The 14,823-nt window shown below is 52.6% G+C and overlaps 1 long non-coding RNA gene across 5 annotated transcripts; it reads right to left on the bottom strand.

Annotated features, from left to right (window-relative positions):
- Nucleotides 1-485: 485 nt before the first annotated feature.
- LOC105606285 (uncharacterized) lies at nucleotides 486-14,574 on the bottom strand. 5 transcript variants are annotated; one of them, XR_009595390.1, is made up of 7 exons: nucleotides 14,514-14,574; nucleotides 12,539-12,618; nucleotides 11,802-11,870; nucleotides 7,317-10,406; nucleotides 6,827-6,988; nucleotides 3,828-3,916; nucleotides 486-933 (listed from the first exon to the last, which is right to left on the bottom strand). It is a non-coding gene; the product is annotated as an uncharacterized LOC105606285 (long non-coding RNA). The 5 variants fall into 5 exon arrangements; XR_006061296.2 differs by lacking the exons at nucleotides 486-933; nucleotides 3,828-3,916 and having other exon boundaries at nucleotides 5,496-8,833; nucleotides 8,979-10,406; XR_006061297.2 differs by lacking the exons at nucleotides 486-933; nucleotides 3,828-3,916 and having other exon boundaries at nucleotides 5,496-9,079; nucleotides 10,198-10,406.
- Between the last annotated feature and the right edge of the window lie 249 nt (nucleotides 14,575-14,823).

Raw genomic sequence — 14,823 nt, 5'->3', positions numbered from 1 at the left:
CACTGCGCTTGCGCCAGCTGCAGAGGGCAGAAAGAGGAGGGGTCCAGGCATGCCGGAGCTCCGAGCTGTCTGCAGCTGGGTGGTTTTGTCTTCAGGGCCTGACACCACAGTTGTTAAGAAAACTTTTTGCCTCGTTTCTTTGAGCTCTTCATCCGCTCTGCTGTTTGGACCATTAGCTTGAGAAAGCTTAAGCTCTCAAGAGCCGGGTTCTTGTTCATGGCCTTTTGTATTCACCTCCCACCTGCTCACACCTGCCCTTCAGAGGCAGTGAGTGGTCCCCACGTGTATGAGCAGGAGTGTCCACTGTCTCCGGGCCTCCACGGGCTTGCACCAGCAGAGAGCAGGCTGCCAGAGAGACCCACAGGGTACCAGCCTCACCTGAGATGAGCAATATAGATCCATTCTCTCCCTTTCCCTTCTGATGCCCAGCGGTCCTCCATCCACCCACCCCGACCCCCCACCCCCGCTCCCCAGCACTGCCTTGGGAATGTCTTCCATGTTCTGTGAAGCCGACCTTCATTTGCTTTGGGGACAGACCTTGGGGCCCAAGAGGCAGCATCTCATGACCTTGAAGAGATGGGACTTTGGAATAAAAGACACTCTCTCTCTAGCAACCTCTGCTTCCTCCTCATCCAATCAGGGTGTTAGCAGATGCCCCCACCCTCATTCCCAAGGGTGATGTGATGAGAATTATGGGAGAGCAAATATGCAAAACTCTGGCCCAGAGAAAGGCTCCACACACACCCCCACTGGTCGGTGGGTATTGGTACTGCTACCATCTTCATTGCTCCCACACGCGGGGCCCCCACTTACCCCATCGGCACCCCACATCTGGATCTTCAGCACTCTCCTTCCTGCATGCCTCAGCCTCTGAGTCACAGACAGTTGGCAGAAACACAAACGCTGTCAGTCCCTGACCCTGGGAAGCAGCTGCTGAAGAAAAGAAAGCCTTCAGGAGAATTTCCTTGGCAGCCAAGGCCCTCCGATGAATCAGGGGTCTTTGATTATTTTATTCCAGGCGATCTGCTGGGTCATCTCCCATTCTCCTCCCAGGGTGGGGACAGAGCCTGCAGGAAACGGCACGCAGGAGAGGTGAAGGGGAAAGGAGACAGGTCCGGGCTCAGAAGTAAGGGGCTGACAATTCCTATCAGGGTCCCAGGGAAATCAGAGTTGCCGTGGCTGGAGTTGAAGGACCAGACATCCCTTCCCATGTCTGAAGCCCTTTGCAGCAGCCACCACCTCCTCTCTGAGGCAAGGGTGATACTAGGGCCTGCCTCTACCCCAGGCCCCTGGAACCCTCCAGCTCCAAATGGGCAGAAGTGAAGGCGACTGGCATCAGGTGAGAACTGGCTGCAGGGCTCCATCCATGCCAGCTCCACTGTATTCTGCACCATGTTCAGTATCTACACAGAACGGGACAGCCAGATGCCTGGTCCCCAGGGCTCTACAGCCCGACGCTTTCAAACACGCTGGAAAAAGTTGAAATGTAGCTGTTAGCAGCAAACCACATTAAACAGCAAAACCACCCAGCTAGAGATCTGGTTGAGGGCACTTTGTACCCTCCCCCACCCCAACACCACCACATGTACCCTCTTTGTAAGCACTGGTTGCAGCCACACTGATCCACAGGTAGCTAACTTTCCCGCAGCCAAGCCCATAATGAAACCTTGGAGGGCAGAAAGTCCCTCTCATGTTGAACACCGATTGAACCAGAAAGTATAGATTCTATCAGAAGATCAGTCCCCAGATTGACCACTACTGGTTTACCTTGGGAGTAATGTGGGATTTTTTTTTTTCAAGTATTAAGATGGTGGAGCATTCGAGTTTTATCTTCATTATATTGCTGGCCAAGGAGAGTTTCATCTTCTTGCCCGTCTGGGGTAGATTATTGTCCGGCATGGCCCCGGCTTGCTCTTGCCTGCCTATAGCTATGCCCCCAGCCCCTGCGTTGCTGGCTCTGAGCCTGGTCGCATGACCAGCTTTACCAGTGTGAGGACAGCAAGCACGACACCACGGAGGCTTGGAAAGCGCTTGTGCACTGTGGACCCCTGAGCCCAGAGGGAGGAGGCTGGGACTCACCTCCTGGGGGGTGAGAGGCCGCGCAGAGCAGAGATGGGCGGCCTCGGCTGGGATCCGTGGACACGTGGCCTGCCAGCTGCCGAAAGGTGGGTAAAGTGGTCCTGGAACCCCCAGCCCCACTCCAGCCATCACCTGACCATTCCATCAGCTAAACCTGCCCAGGAAAGAACTACCAGCCAACCCATAGAAAGCCACGAAATCACAGGCACTTAATTTGAGGACGGTTTATGACAGATACAACTCTCCAAACTCTGAGCATCTGGATCAATATGCATTTCCATCCCTGAAACAGTACACTGTGGAGAAAATGGCAACAGGGGTTGCATGGAAAATGCACATATACCCAAACGCAACTCACACACATGCAGCAGGCGTGCACACGGGCAGACACAGGTCTCATGCATTTATCTTCTACATGAACTGTAGGCATGTAAATTTCAGGCATTGCTCCTGTGACTTTCCTGGGGAGTTTTCGCTATAGGTACTGCACCTGGCAGCCAGGCCAGTGGGCGTGGCTGCCCTGCCCTCTCTGGGCACTCTCAGCTCTGCCTGGGATGGGACTTAGCCCCACCACAGCTGGCACTCCAGCATCACAGGTAAAGATTCCTCACCACGTTCTTGACGAACAGGGCAGTGGGACCTACAGGAGAGTCCTTGGAGAAGGTGACTGAGGTCTCACAGGGCAAGAAACCAGACCACCCTTTGACAACTCTTCCAGGAGTAGAAGTTAGGGGGTCCTAGGCTATCTGCGGGGATCACCTCTTTTCACAAGTTAAGACTCACCCCTAACTGTTTTGCCCTAAGAGCCCATGTGCACTTAGGTGTGACTGGAGTTTCTCCCTATAGAGGGATCAGCCTTTTGTACAATCTGAATTGTTCTCTGAGCCTGAGAAATAAACGACTTCCCTTGTTCAATCGGTAAAGTATCTGCCTGCAGTGCAGGAGACCGGATTCAAGTCCTGCGCCAGGAAGATCCCCTGGAGAAGGAAATGCCAACCCACTCCAGTATTCTTGCCTGGAGAATCCCATGGACAGAGGAGCCTGGCAGGCCACAGTCCTTGAGGCTGCAGAGTCTGACATGACTGAGCAACTAAGCAACAACCGCAGCAGAGTTTATGGGGCCCAAGGTCAGGTGTTCTCAGAGCAGCCCAGCACTTAGAGTTGCCTTGCACAGACAGGCTGGGGAGACAGGAGCCAGCCCAGGGTTGGGTCTCCCGGCAGGACTTCCACCACATCTCCAACCCCTCAGCCTCCAGCCTGGTGGCCAGTCACATGGCAACCTCCCCGCCACCCTGGGAGTACCCAGACCAGAAGTCACCCTACTCCTCTCTCAGCCTAAGCCCAACCCAATTCCCCAGGAAATGCTCAAAAAACACTGAGCTTAATAAAGTGCTGCCCATGGGTACTATCACGGACCACTTTAGGAAGACAAATTGCTATACGTTTTACGAGGGCAATTTGACAACATACATAAAATTTTTAAGTGGCCATATCCGTTGACATAGCACTTTTCCAAGTTAATCTCAAGTATAGAAAGTTTAAGAATGCTTATTTCAGGATTGCTTGTAATAGCTAAAGAAATTGTGAGTGGCTGATCTATACAACACAAACTCAAATATTCGGGGAACCAAAAGCAAAGGCACAAAAAAAGAGGGGGGATTTTATTTTTGAGGAGGGGGAGAGGAGAGAGGCCAATTAGAATATCTCCTTTTTAGGGCTAGAATAGCATATTCAAACTGATCACTTACTGTGTATATATCTTGGTCATGTCACATGACTTGCAGGATTCTAGTGAAAGAGTCAGTTCCTAGGTAGGTTGATAAGAAGTCCAGGGTTCCTGAGGAGGAGAAAGGGGTCCGGAGCCCTCAAAAAGGAGAAAGGAGTCTGGGGCTCTCAAGGAGAAAAGGACAAAGGTTCTTTTCTACATTGCTTTGTCTTAGTCATTATAACAATATATCTTGCTTGAGGACATGTTTCTCCTTAGCAAGACCCTTCTGACTAATCCTGTCATCTTAAAATGCACATTTTGGAAGTGGGTCTGAAAGTAAAATCTTTCTATTATTCGTTCTAATCTTGTTAATTTAAGAGGTAAGTTGAGGGAGCGGGTCTGAAAAAAGTATATAAGGCCTTGATAAGACCAGCAAGGGAGGCATTCTCCATCCCCCTTCTGATGTCTATGTCAGAAGCTTCTTCAGTCCCTTTTCTTACTTTAATAAAACTCTGCTACTCAGAAGCTATTGAGTGATCAAGCCTGGTCCCTGGTCCCGAAGCCAGATCTTCTTCAGAGATCATGAATCTGACATCGTTCACCGTGAGCAGTCACTAGCTGCCCGACCAGGGATTGAGCCTGGGCCACGACTGTGAAAGTCTAGCCACTGGGTCACCAAGGAATTCCTTACTTTCTTAATTAAGTTAGACCTTTTAAAACACGTTCTGTGAAATAAAGTTTAAAAATATGACTTTTTTCCCACCCATGTATTCTGTACAATAATTTCATCCTGTTCACCTTCAGCCTGGGTCCTCATCACCACCACGCCCTTTTGGGGGGTCATCGAACAATTTTCAGGAGGCATTGTTCCTCTGGAAATTTCATCCCAGGCCACAGGGGCCCATTCACTTGATATGAGGACAGTGTTTCATTTTGTTTTGTTTGATGCACTCATCCTGTGGGGCATATTCACAATTTTCACAAGGTAGCCTCTTACTGTATTGCATTCTAAACTGACATTTAATGTCTTGTTTACAACAGCATTGATTGAAGTCTAATAGATCAAGTACAGACAATTCCTGTGTTTAAGAACTCTTGCTTTATACTAAATTACACAGGATAAATGTCTATCAAGGAGAAATTCTCTTCGTCAGCGATGCAACTCCACGCAATGGAAGACTACACAAACTTTCAAAAGGATATGATAGATCTCGAACATCTGCAATATATTTCTGAATGAAGAGAGCACTCTATGGGGCAAGATGTACAAAAAGATCCTATTTTTAAATTCATTTATGTGTTAGTAATTGCATTAAATGTTGTAAATTGAAATAGATCATATTATTAAAAGTTATCATCAAGGCAATAGGATGGTAAAAGCACTCATTTTTCTGAAGTGCTGGCACTGCCTGGCGAGTAGGAAAAGTATTATATTTCCTTTATATTAATCTGTAATAAGTCAAGGAAGAATGTTACAACCTCTAGTAGGATAACTATGAAAAGAATAGTAAGTGAGTTTAACTAACAAGCTTATGATGGAGGAAATGAAATAATAGCATTTACTTGATTCGTCCAAAAGAAGGCAAGAAAGGAAATAACAGGGAATGCAGAATAGGTGGGACAAGTAAAAAACCCATGGTACCATGGTACATTTAAATCCTAACAAATCAGTAATAAGAATAAATGCAAATGAATTAAATACTCCAACTAAAAGACAAAGATTGTCCTTTTTATTATTTTTTTAAAAAATCAAACTATACACTTCCTATAATATCACAGAGTGTTGAAAGCAAAAGGTTGAAAAAGAGGACAGGTTTATTTCTGGCTCATGAGATTACCCTGGGGGGACTGGGTGCCTTCCAGGGCGTGGTCCAGCCTTGCCCCTCCTCTGTGCTAGTGAGTCTCACACAGGCAATTCAACGCTCCCTTCAGGATATGGCAGGCGTCATCCTGCTCACGTTCCTCATAGAGCAGGTCACACGGCCTCGACCACCTCAAGGGGCTGGGAGATGCAGCAACCACACACTCAGAGGAGAGGAATCTCCCCCCCACACACAGTGAGGAACACACAGAAGACGCAAGGGGTGCAACCTTCTGACTCAGACCGCCATCCCCTGAGAGGGTCGACCAGAAGGCTGGTTGTTTCACTGTGCGTGTGTGTGTGTGTGTATGTGAAAGTTTCACACACACATACACACACACACACACACACACATCTATAAAGTTGACTCCTACTATCAGCAGAACTCTACCTGGTATGCTGGCCAGCTGTTGGTTGCCACCAGGCCCAGGGACGCGTCATTCAACCTTATTGGCTGGAACTAGGTCACAGGTGAAAATAAGTCTTGCACCAGAGAGAAGCAGACAACCCAGGAAGCTGAGGGGCGTAGCTCTTCCTGGCCTCAGTGACCCGCTGCCCCAGCCATGTCCTTTCAAACACAGCCTCCTTCTCCTGGATGAACACTTCTCCACACTGTCCCAGCAGATGGCTAAGCCAGTGGTGGGAGGGCAGTACCCACAGGCCAAGATCATGCCTTCAGCCAAGTACACTCTTGTCTGTCGCTTTCTTCCATGGCCAAACACATCCCTGTGGCCAGTCTCCAGCAAACGTCCTTGCTGGCCACAAGGGTCAGGGTGAGCTTGTAAACAGGCTGGTGGAAACTGGACCCCACGTTCACTCCTCCTATCTGTTGGTCTTGGGGCCTCATTTGATCCAATTTTGCTCAGGTTATCACCAGGGCTTTCAAATGTGGATGCTTCAGCCTAGGATGTTTTGGTCTAATGGGCCTATGGAAGATTCCAGGTGCTTTGGAACCTCAGAAAAGTCTACCAGGGGGTAGGATGTATACATCAGAAGCTCAGAAGGAAAGATGGAAAGCGATGCAGATGGCTTGTGTCTGTTCTGCAAGGTCTGAAACCTCAGCTGGAAAGACTCAGAGTATGGGGGCACCTGAATGACTGGAGCCAAAATCCCCTGGAAGTGCCTCCCTGGCCCCTGGACTGAATGCCTCAGCAGAGCTGGTCCATCTGAGCACCTACCTCTTGGGCCTCCATGGGCCTTCAGTCTCCCACAGATGGTGACGGAGCTCCAAGAAGGATGTCCCAAGAGAGTGTCTGAAAGCGACTATTCCAAGGGACCAGATGGAGGCTGCTTGGCCTTTTCTGACCTTGTCTCAGAAGTCATGTGATCCACAGGGTCTACTGGTAACAAGCGAGTCACGAAGGCCAGAGTCATTGCGGGGAGGGAATGAGACCCTAACCCTCGGTGGAGGAGGGGCAGGATCTCACAGCCGGAGACACATGGGGGAGGCAGGGGAGGTGTGGATGTGGCTGGGGTGACGTGGCTCCAGGCGTCATCAGCCCCTGGCGGGATTTGGAATCGTGGAATTGACATGTAGAATGAGAAGAGTGTCGTGCAGGGCAGAGGGAGAGAAACCACGTGGGAGACAGGGAGGCGCATGGCAGGGAAGGGAGGCCCAGGGCGGACAGTGTCGCCAGCACACACCCAGCAGCGAGGCCTCCAGCTCACCTGCTACAGCCGGTGCAGCAATCTCCATGCCGGCTTCTCAGTTCCCTGCCAGTTGGGAGGGGACTTGGACAAACTCCAGGAGATGGCGAGGGACAGGGAGGCCTGGCATGCTGCCATCCATGGGGTTGCAAAGAGCTGGACAGGACTTAGCGGTTGAAAAACGTCAACAACATGGGAAGGAGTTCTGAAAGTTTAAGGTGTGACCCTTTCCATTGTTCCCACTGAATGTCCTTGAAGTTATAGTCAGAGCTAGGAGGACAGGGAAGGAAGGGCTCGCTGTGGATGAGGTACTGAACAAGAGTCTGCGGAAGAGTCAGTCTCCATCTGAGCTCCAACACCAAGCACCTCGCCAGAGGCTCCTCTGCTGATCCCACTGCCTCTGTTGTAGTAAGAACCCAGCTGGAGGTCCTCAGAGCCTCTACAGCCCCGGGAGAATCCTCACCCCTCGCCTCCATCTGCCCTCACCTGCGCACACACACACACACACACACACACACACACACACACACTCTTCCAGACAGACATGACGGTGGCTCTTACTCCATAGACTTGGGAGCTTTCCCAGATCAAATGACAAGAGATGAAAAGCATGGGCTTGATTCTTCCTCATCCAATTACCACTTTTATTGGAGGCCAGTATCCTTCAGGCTGTGGAGAGGGAGGCAGACACTGACGAAATCTCACATAGAAGCAGCAGCCAGAAACATCCCCCTCCTGGGAGCCACTCTCTTCCAGGGACGAGTCACCAGAACTCCCCGCTTGGAGGAGGGAGGTTAAGGCGAGGCCACCTCACATCGGAGGCGGGCGGAGAGTGCCCTGAGCTCCCAGGAAGGGATCACCCCTGCCTGGCATCTCCCCAGTGTACTGGTACACATCTCTGTGTACCAGTCAATTATTTGAGGCCGGCCTCAGTTTCCACATCTGTAAAATGGGAATTGTAACGTCATAAACCTTCCAAGGCTTTTCTCAGAACACCCCAGGGCAGTGCTCATGAGAGCATCTGTAAATCACGAATGCGTGCATTGTAAAAATGTTGTATTTTTTTAAATGATGTTTTGTGTTCATGGGAAGGGTGAAACAACAGATTCTGGGAACTGTGGGTGTGAGCTCAGAACATCTCTGAGCAGGACATGGAAACGATTCCTGTGGCCCCGGGACCAGGGCAGCAGTGTGAGGGATGGGTGGATGGTGGGGCCGCACCACAGCCTCTGCCTGGCCCGACCCCATAGGGCTCTGAAGCAGCCAGCAAGCCAGAGCTGGTCCCTCGCCTCCTGCCTTCCCTTCCAAACGGTTTCCAGGAAAGGCACTGTTGCCATGGGAACACATGTCCAATTATTCTACTTGCAGAAAATCACTCATCAGCCAACTTGGCTGGAACATACTCCTTTCTGCAGAGGAAAACTGCATCTTGTTTTTTCACCTCCGCCATGACCAGCTCTTTGAGCAAAGAAGTGGAGAAGCAGACCAGAGGACTCAGGCCACAAGAGAGATGGTCTTCTGGGCAGAGAATACAGAGGCTACGAGAGAGAAGCAGGCCCTTTAGTAAGGCGCACACAGGCTCCCATGTCTGCAGGGTGGTACACAAGCTGGAGGCTGAGGGATGGCAGGTGGGCAAGGACTGGGGCCACCAACCACCACCAACCAGCATTACTGAGCACTCACTCTGAGCCAGGCTCTGCTAGATGCTGAGCAGAAATGGATGCTTCCAATATCTCTTTATGCCTTCAGCGGGTGGGGATTCAGAGTCCAGAGGAGGGCAGAGACTGGTGAGCAGATCAGTCACAGTAAGTGATCAGGACACAACAGAATGTTTAGAGTAGTCAGAAGTAGACCAGAAGGCAAAAGAATGGAAGGTAAATGAGAGACTGGGTTTTGATGTATGAATAGGAGTTTGCCAAATAGACTAGGAATGTGGGTGTGAGCTCTGGACAGAGGAGACATGATTAAGGAGTGGACTCCTGGAGCAACAAAGTGCATTCTGAGAGCCCGTGGTTGAGGCTGCCCCAGTGGGGCTCCCGGATAGGGAGGGGAGGGAGAAGAGGTGGGCAGGCTTAGAGACTGGAAGCCACCTGTGCCCCCACAAGGAGCATGACCTTCAGCCTGCAGTGCAGCTGGAAGAACTCAGTCAGATTCGCATTGGGCAGAGGCAGGCAGGACAGAGAGGAGGATGGGAGCCTGGAAGACCAGCCAGCAGGCGGGGCCACCGTCCAGGGAGGAGGCCCACTGGGTGTCTGCACAAAAGGGACAAAGGAGGATGCGCAGGTCGGGGGCATGGAGCAAGGGCGGAGCCCAGGAGCAGAGCTCCGCCCAGTTCTCAGCTCTGGGAGAAAAAGTGTGGAGGCGGCCTTCACCAGATGAGAATAGTGGAGGGGTGGGTCTGGGGAAGGAACAAGATCAGATGGGGTCACGCTGAACAGGAGGCAGTGAGGCATCGACAGCCTGAGCTCGTCCCAGGGCTCTGCTTAGTGGCCATCCGTGCAGCCTTAGGCCAATCACTGACCCTCCTCTCTGTAAAATGACCCCCACTTCCTTGGGTCCTCATGAGGACTCACAGAGGTCAGCCCCAATGGTGGGTGGTAAGTACCTGAGGATGCGGCAGCCCTGAGCCCGTGACCCCAGGGCTTCCGGGTCAAGGTACTCCTGCCGACACTGCCAAGCACAGCCTGCTCGGGGTTCAGTAAAGAAGCTGGCCCCCTGCACACGTCCCCGTGCTCGCCCTGTCACCTGACACTTTGCACCTGGAAACAGCTGTCCTCCCAGATGGTGTCCTCCGGGGCCGTTGCTGCAAGAAGCCCATTGACCTGCCATTCCCAGCCTTCCAGCCCCACCTTGTCACTTGGAGCACACTGACTGGGCCTTCATCCTGGGTTCAGGGTCCTACCTGCCCAGAGGGTCGTGACTTGTCTCCCAGCTGGCGCACTCGGTTGACACTGTGTGTTCGTGTGTGGCCCCTCCTACTGAGGACCTCTTGGCTCTCGGGATGGAGCAGTCAGGTCTCTGGATCTTGTGTCTTGGAAATGTCCAAGGAGATGACTCACCTTCACCATCTTCACCCACAGCACCTCTCAGCAAGACACACCGCTACTCCCCCTAAACAAAGCAATAACAAGGGGATCTGGCATGGCGGGCTTTCCAAAGGTGCTTCCCCTTTTCTTAGCACAGAGCCCGCTCATCAGAGACCCTCCGTAAATGTGTCAGTGAATGAGTTAATGAATAAATATACAACTGCTTCTCTAAGGCAGCCTCAATTCTCCCTAGTGGCCAGAGTTCATCTGCAAGGAATTGAGTGTGTGTCTGAGTAGGAAGTTCCCGGCTGAGACCAGATAGGGCCACCTGGCCATGGCAGAGCAAAGGGGAATAGCTGGCATGCAGGACCAAGCAGGATGAGTCCAGGGAGCAGGCACAACCAAGGCTGGCAGCTGCTGGCAGGGGAAAGGGACTGAGGAGATAGACGGCATAAAGATTAAAGTACAATCTTAACCCCAAGAAGTAGAGGAGGGGCTGAGGCAGCAGGACCCTTCAGTTGGGGCAGATGGCCCAGGATTACTCCCATCGGGAGATCGGTCAGTGCTCTAAGGGGGCATTTGACTGGAGCTTCGTGGGGCTGTCCCCACCCTGACTCTAGTACATCTGGGCTCCTCTGGGGAACAAAGGCTGACTTCTACAGTCCAGAAGTTGCTAAGTCCTCAGACCAACTGGGACCTTCTCTATCTGCACCTCCCTCCTCCCAGGACGAGGACTTCATTGCTGGTCTCTTGGGGCCTTTCCTTGGTGGCACTTGCTGGGATGACCCCTGGTTCTCCAGCTGGGGGACTTCCAGGGCCTCAGATGCTCCATGCACACCCCACCCCAACTTCCCGGACCACACAGTGGTATCCTCGAGACTTATCCCAGCAGGGAGGAGGAAGTCATGAACTTTGGGCTTTACAGAACCATAATTGAAAACCTCCACTACAGCCAAGTGACCTTGGACAAGTCAGGCTCCCAGGATGGAGATTTCCTGTCTATTCTGTGGAGGAGATGACACCTGCCCTCCGGAACCCCAAGATACCCACCACAGGGAAGGGAAAGCAGGAGCAGACAAGCTGGGACCACCTGACATGGGGCTTCCCTGTTCCCGCCCCCATTGCCCCTTTCCACCCTGCTCTGTGGTCTACTGAGCTCGCCGTCTGAACCAAAATTTAGAACATGCGACTTGACAAAGGATTTTTGTCCTCTTGCTTCAACACACAAAGGAGTCCAATTAATTCCCTGGACAGACACAGGCATCATTGACACCCTAACCCCAGAGGCCAGCCCTCCTGTCTCACCTGTTACCTGGGCCATGATCCCAACACACTCGATCCTTGTCACAGAGACATCCATCGGCCTGGACTTCATGGCTCAGCCCTGAGTCAGGCCAACAACAGCCCCTGATGGGGAACCAGGCCCCACCCCTACCCCAGAAGCAAAATGATGCAAATACTAAGGCCATCAGACACTCACCAGACCCTCCAGGTGGAGCCGCACAGAGGCTGACACCAAGCAGGTCCTGGGGATCCGTTACAAATTACTCTATTTGAAAACAAACAAACAAAAAAATGGTGGGAGGAATCGTCACAAAGGAAAGGCTCATTTTCCCATGTTTTTTAAGGCAAAGCTCTCAGCTCTGCAGAACCATCCCAGTTTCCTCGTGCTTTTATCAAAAAGGTGGGTTCTTTTGGGTCCCCTGCGAAGTACGTGGCAATATTTTCTGGATATCTATTCCCTTCCAAAGAGAAGAAATCTCTTCCTGTCTAAAACAATAAAAAGGTGGGTAATTAGCGTGTAACGGTTAAAGGATAATTTTAGAGGGGTGAGCTGAGTTCATAACATCATTCTGAATATATTTGCTTTTAACTGAACTCTCTTTTTTTCCCCTCCTTTCTTCTGTGATAATTTTTTTTTTTTGTAACTGTAATTAGCCTAATTGAGATCTTCCCTAACGAAAACAAAGAAGAACTGTCTTCAGGAGAACTGGCTTCTGGGGAGGCCCCAATGCTAGCAGCACCCTCTTTCCCCAGGCAGCCTCCAGGTCCCCCAGGGACCACCCTCCGCCACCAGTGGCTTCTGCCGTCCGTCTGCCAGCCGAGCAGGCAGGTAGGCTGTTGCATGTCTAGTTGTCTTCATTCATTTATTCCCCTTCTTCCAGAAACACAAAAGCCAAAGAGCTCTGGATTTTTATTCCAACTCACTACCTTTACCTAGGGGGGTGACTCCGAGCACAAAGCACAGAAAGAGAAGGCTGCCGGCAGGTCCCGCCCTCTGAGTGTTTACATCAGGCCTGGAAGGAGAGGGGCAAAGGTTAGTGGGCAACAAGGGATGGGGGGGCCCTCCCCAGCCCCAACCTGTGCAGCCAGGAGTTCTGGTTCCGGGACTCTGCCCCCGCCCACCTTGCTTTGGACAAGAGCTAGTCCTCTGCCTCCAGGCGGCTCCTAGCACTTGGCCACTTGATTCTGACTGGGCAGCGGCCCAGGTCTCATCACCCAAGTTCCTGACCATAGCTCCCACGCTGCCGATTCCGCTTCACTCAAAGCCCTGACCCCTGGGTTTCTGCCCCAACCCCCAAGCTGCTCACGGGCCCCCGATTCTTGGAGGCATCTTCCATTCAATAGACAGGACCCTGAACTTTCCCTGACACCCCTTGGACTGCTCAGGTCTCTTCCTCTGGCAAACACAGGGGTGTGGGGTGTTTGGAGGTGTTCCCACAGACCTGTCTGCGTGGCTCCAGGGCAGGAGGTCTGGCCCACATCTCTGAGGACTTCCCAGGACAGACATCTACATGGGTCTTTAGAGTAACAGTTGAGAGCAACTACGTAAAGGCATAAAGTAAATGCTCGGGAAGGTCAGAGAGAGGACACTGGTCCACGGGACAGGCAGCCCCCGCAGGCTCCAGGGACATGGTCAGGAACAAGCTGTAGGACATGCCTTACACGTGTATCACCCACGGATGTGAGGTCCTAAATGTGCCAAACGCAGCGAGGACAGTGGGATGTCAAGTTCCCACTCAAAGAAATGTTTCTCCCCCTCTGCCGGGGGGTAAGGGCTGTCCCGGCAACCCCAGCTCTCTGCCTCACCAGCATCGGCCCAGCTGCCTCTCCCCCAGGTCACCAGGACCCTGCCACGATGACCAGTCCCTGGGAGACAACAGTGACCTTCACAGAATGACCACCATGGTTAAGGCCACAATGTAGCTGTTAACGTGGTGAGCAGGCCCCAGGTCAACAGAGGACACAGGTCAACAGCAGAAGCAGCAGCAGTTGGCAGGCCAGAGGCCATCTCCTGAAGGACTGGTCCAGAAGACCTCACAGGCACCTCTCTCTCCAGCCAGGCCCCGCCCCTCCAGCCAGGTCCCTCCCCTCCATCCAGGCCCCGCCCCTCCAGACAGGTCCCTCCCCTCCATCCAGGCCCCGCCCCTCCAGACAGGTCCCTCCCCTCCAGCCAGGCCCCGCCCCTCCAGACAGGTCCCTCCCCTCCAGCCAGGCCCCGCCCCTCCAGCCAGGTCCCTCCCCTCCAGGCAGGTCCCACCACTCTAGCCAAGCCCTGCCCCTCGGCTAGGCCCCTCCCTTCTCCTTGCCCACAGAGCTTTCCTCCCAGGAGGGACGAGCTGCTCTGGGGAGGAAACTCCACCCAGATTTTTCATTGTTTTTACAGAAAAGTTGGTTTCTGCCAAAAGGGAAAAATTAAAATGGGAACAGACTTTCTCTGCCCCTACCCCCACCCCCAGCCTCTGGGAATCGTTATCCTCTTCATGAAACCCTGTGGCCTGGTTTGGCCGGCCACCGATCCCCGGCCTGGCAGTTCTCTCTCCTCCCTGACTGAGGAAGGCTTCCACTGCCTGGGAGGCCCAGGCCCCCTCGCTGTCTGGATCAGAGGCAAAAAAGAAAAGAAGCAGGACCATCAGGAGGGTCCTGAGTGGGTGGGGCGGGAGCACCACTGGCAGAGAGAGCAACAGGCAGGCAGGGACCCCGGCAGACCCCGGCCACCCGAGGGAGACCACTGCCACTCTGGAAGTACGAGTCAGGGTTCCAGTTTCAAAAGCCCATCCGTGAGTTTTTGTAACCCCCCAGCCCTAATCATGGAGCACAGCCCTCTCCTTCCGAAAGTCTTCCTCACACTCCTTGTTGCAATCCACCAGAACCTGACTCCCAGAGACCACCCACTCAGCCACCGGCTCACCTTCAAGCCCACTGAGCTATGGGCAGCTTATATTCCCTTTCCCGGTTCCTCTGACTCACATAGTCTTAGTTGAGGGAGGCAGCTGGCTTTCAGAGGCAGGCCCTCTTCTGCCCCTCCTCCCTACCCTGAGGAAGTCCCAAGGGTAGCCAGGTTTGCATTCCTGCTTCAGCCAGAGCCCGGACCTCCCAGCCCCTAACAGTCAGATACTTTGTCGTCTGTCCCAGGCAGGCAACGTCTTTAAACAATGAATCAGGGAGGTCAGGTGAAAAGCACCTGGGCAGGCATGGAAATAATGCTGCCTTCACACACT

Source organism: Ovis aries, chromosome 11 (assembly GCF_016772045.2).
Source record: "Ovis aries strain OAR_USU_Benz2616 breed Rambouillet chromosome 11, ARS-UI_Ramb_v3.0, whole genome shotgun sequence".
NCBI lineage: Eukaryota > Metazoa > Chordata > Mammalia > Artiodactyla > Bovidae > Ovis > Ovis aries.
The sequence above is the reverse complement of the archived record's forward strand: the minus strand, read 5'-3'. Positions and strand labels throughout refer to the sequence as shown.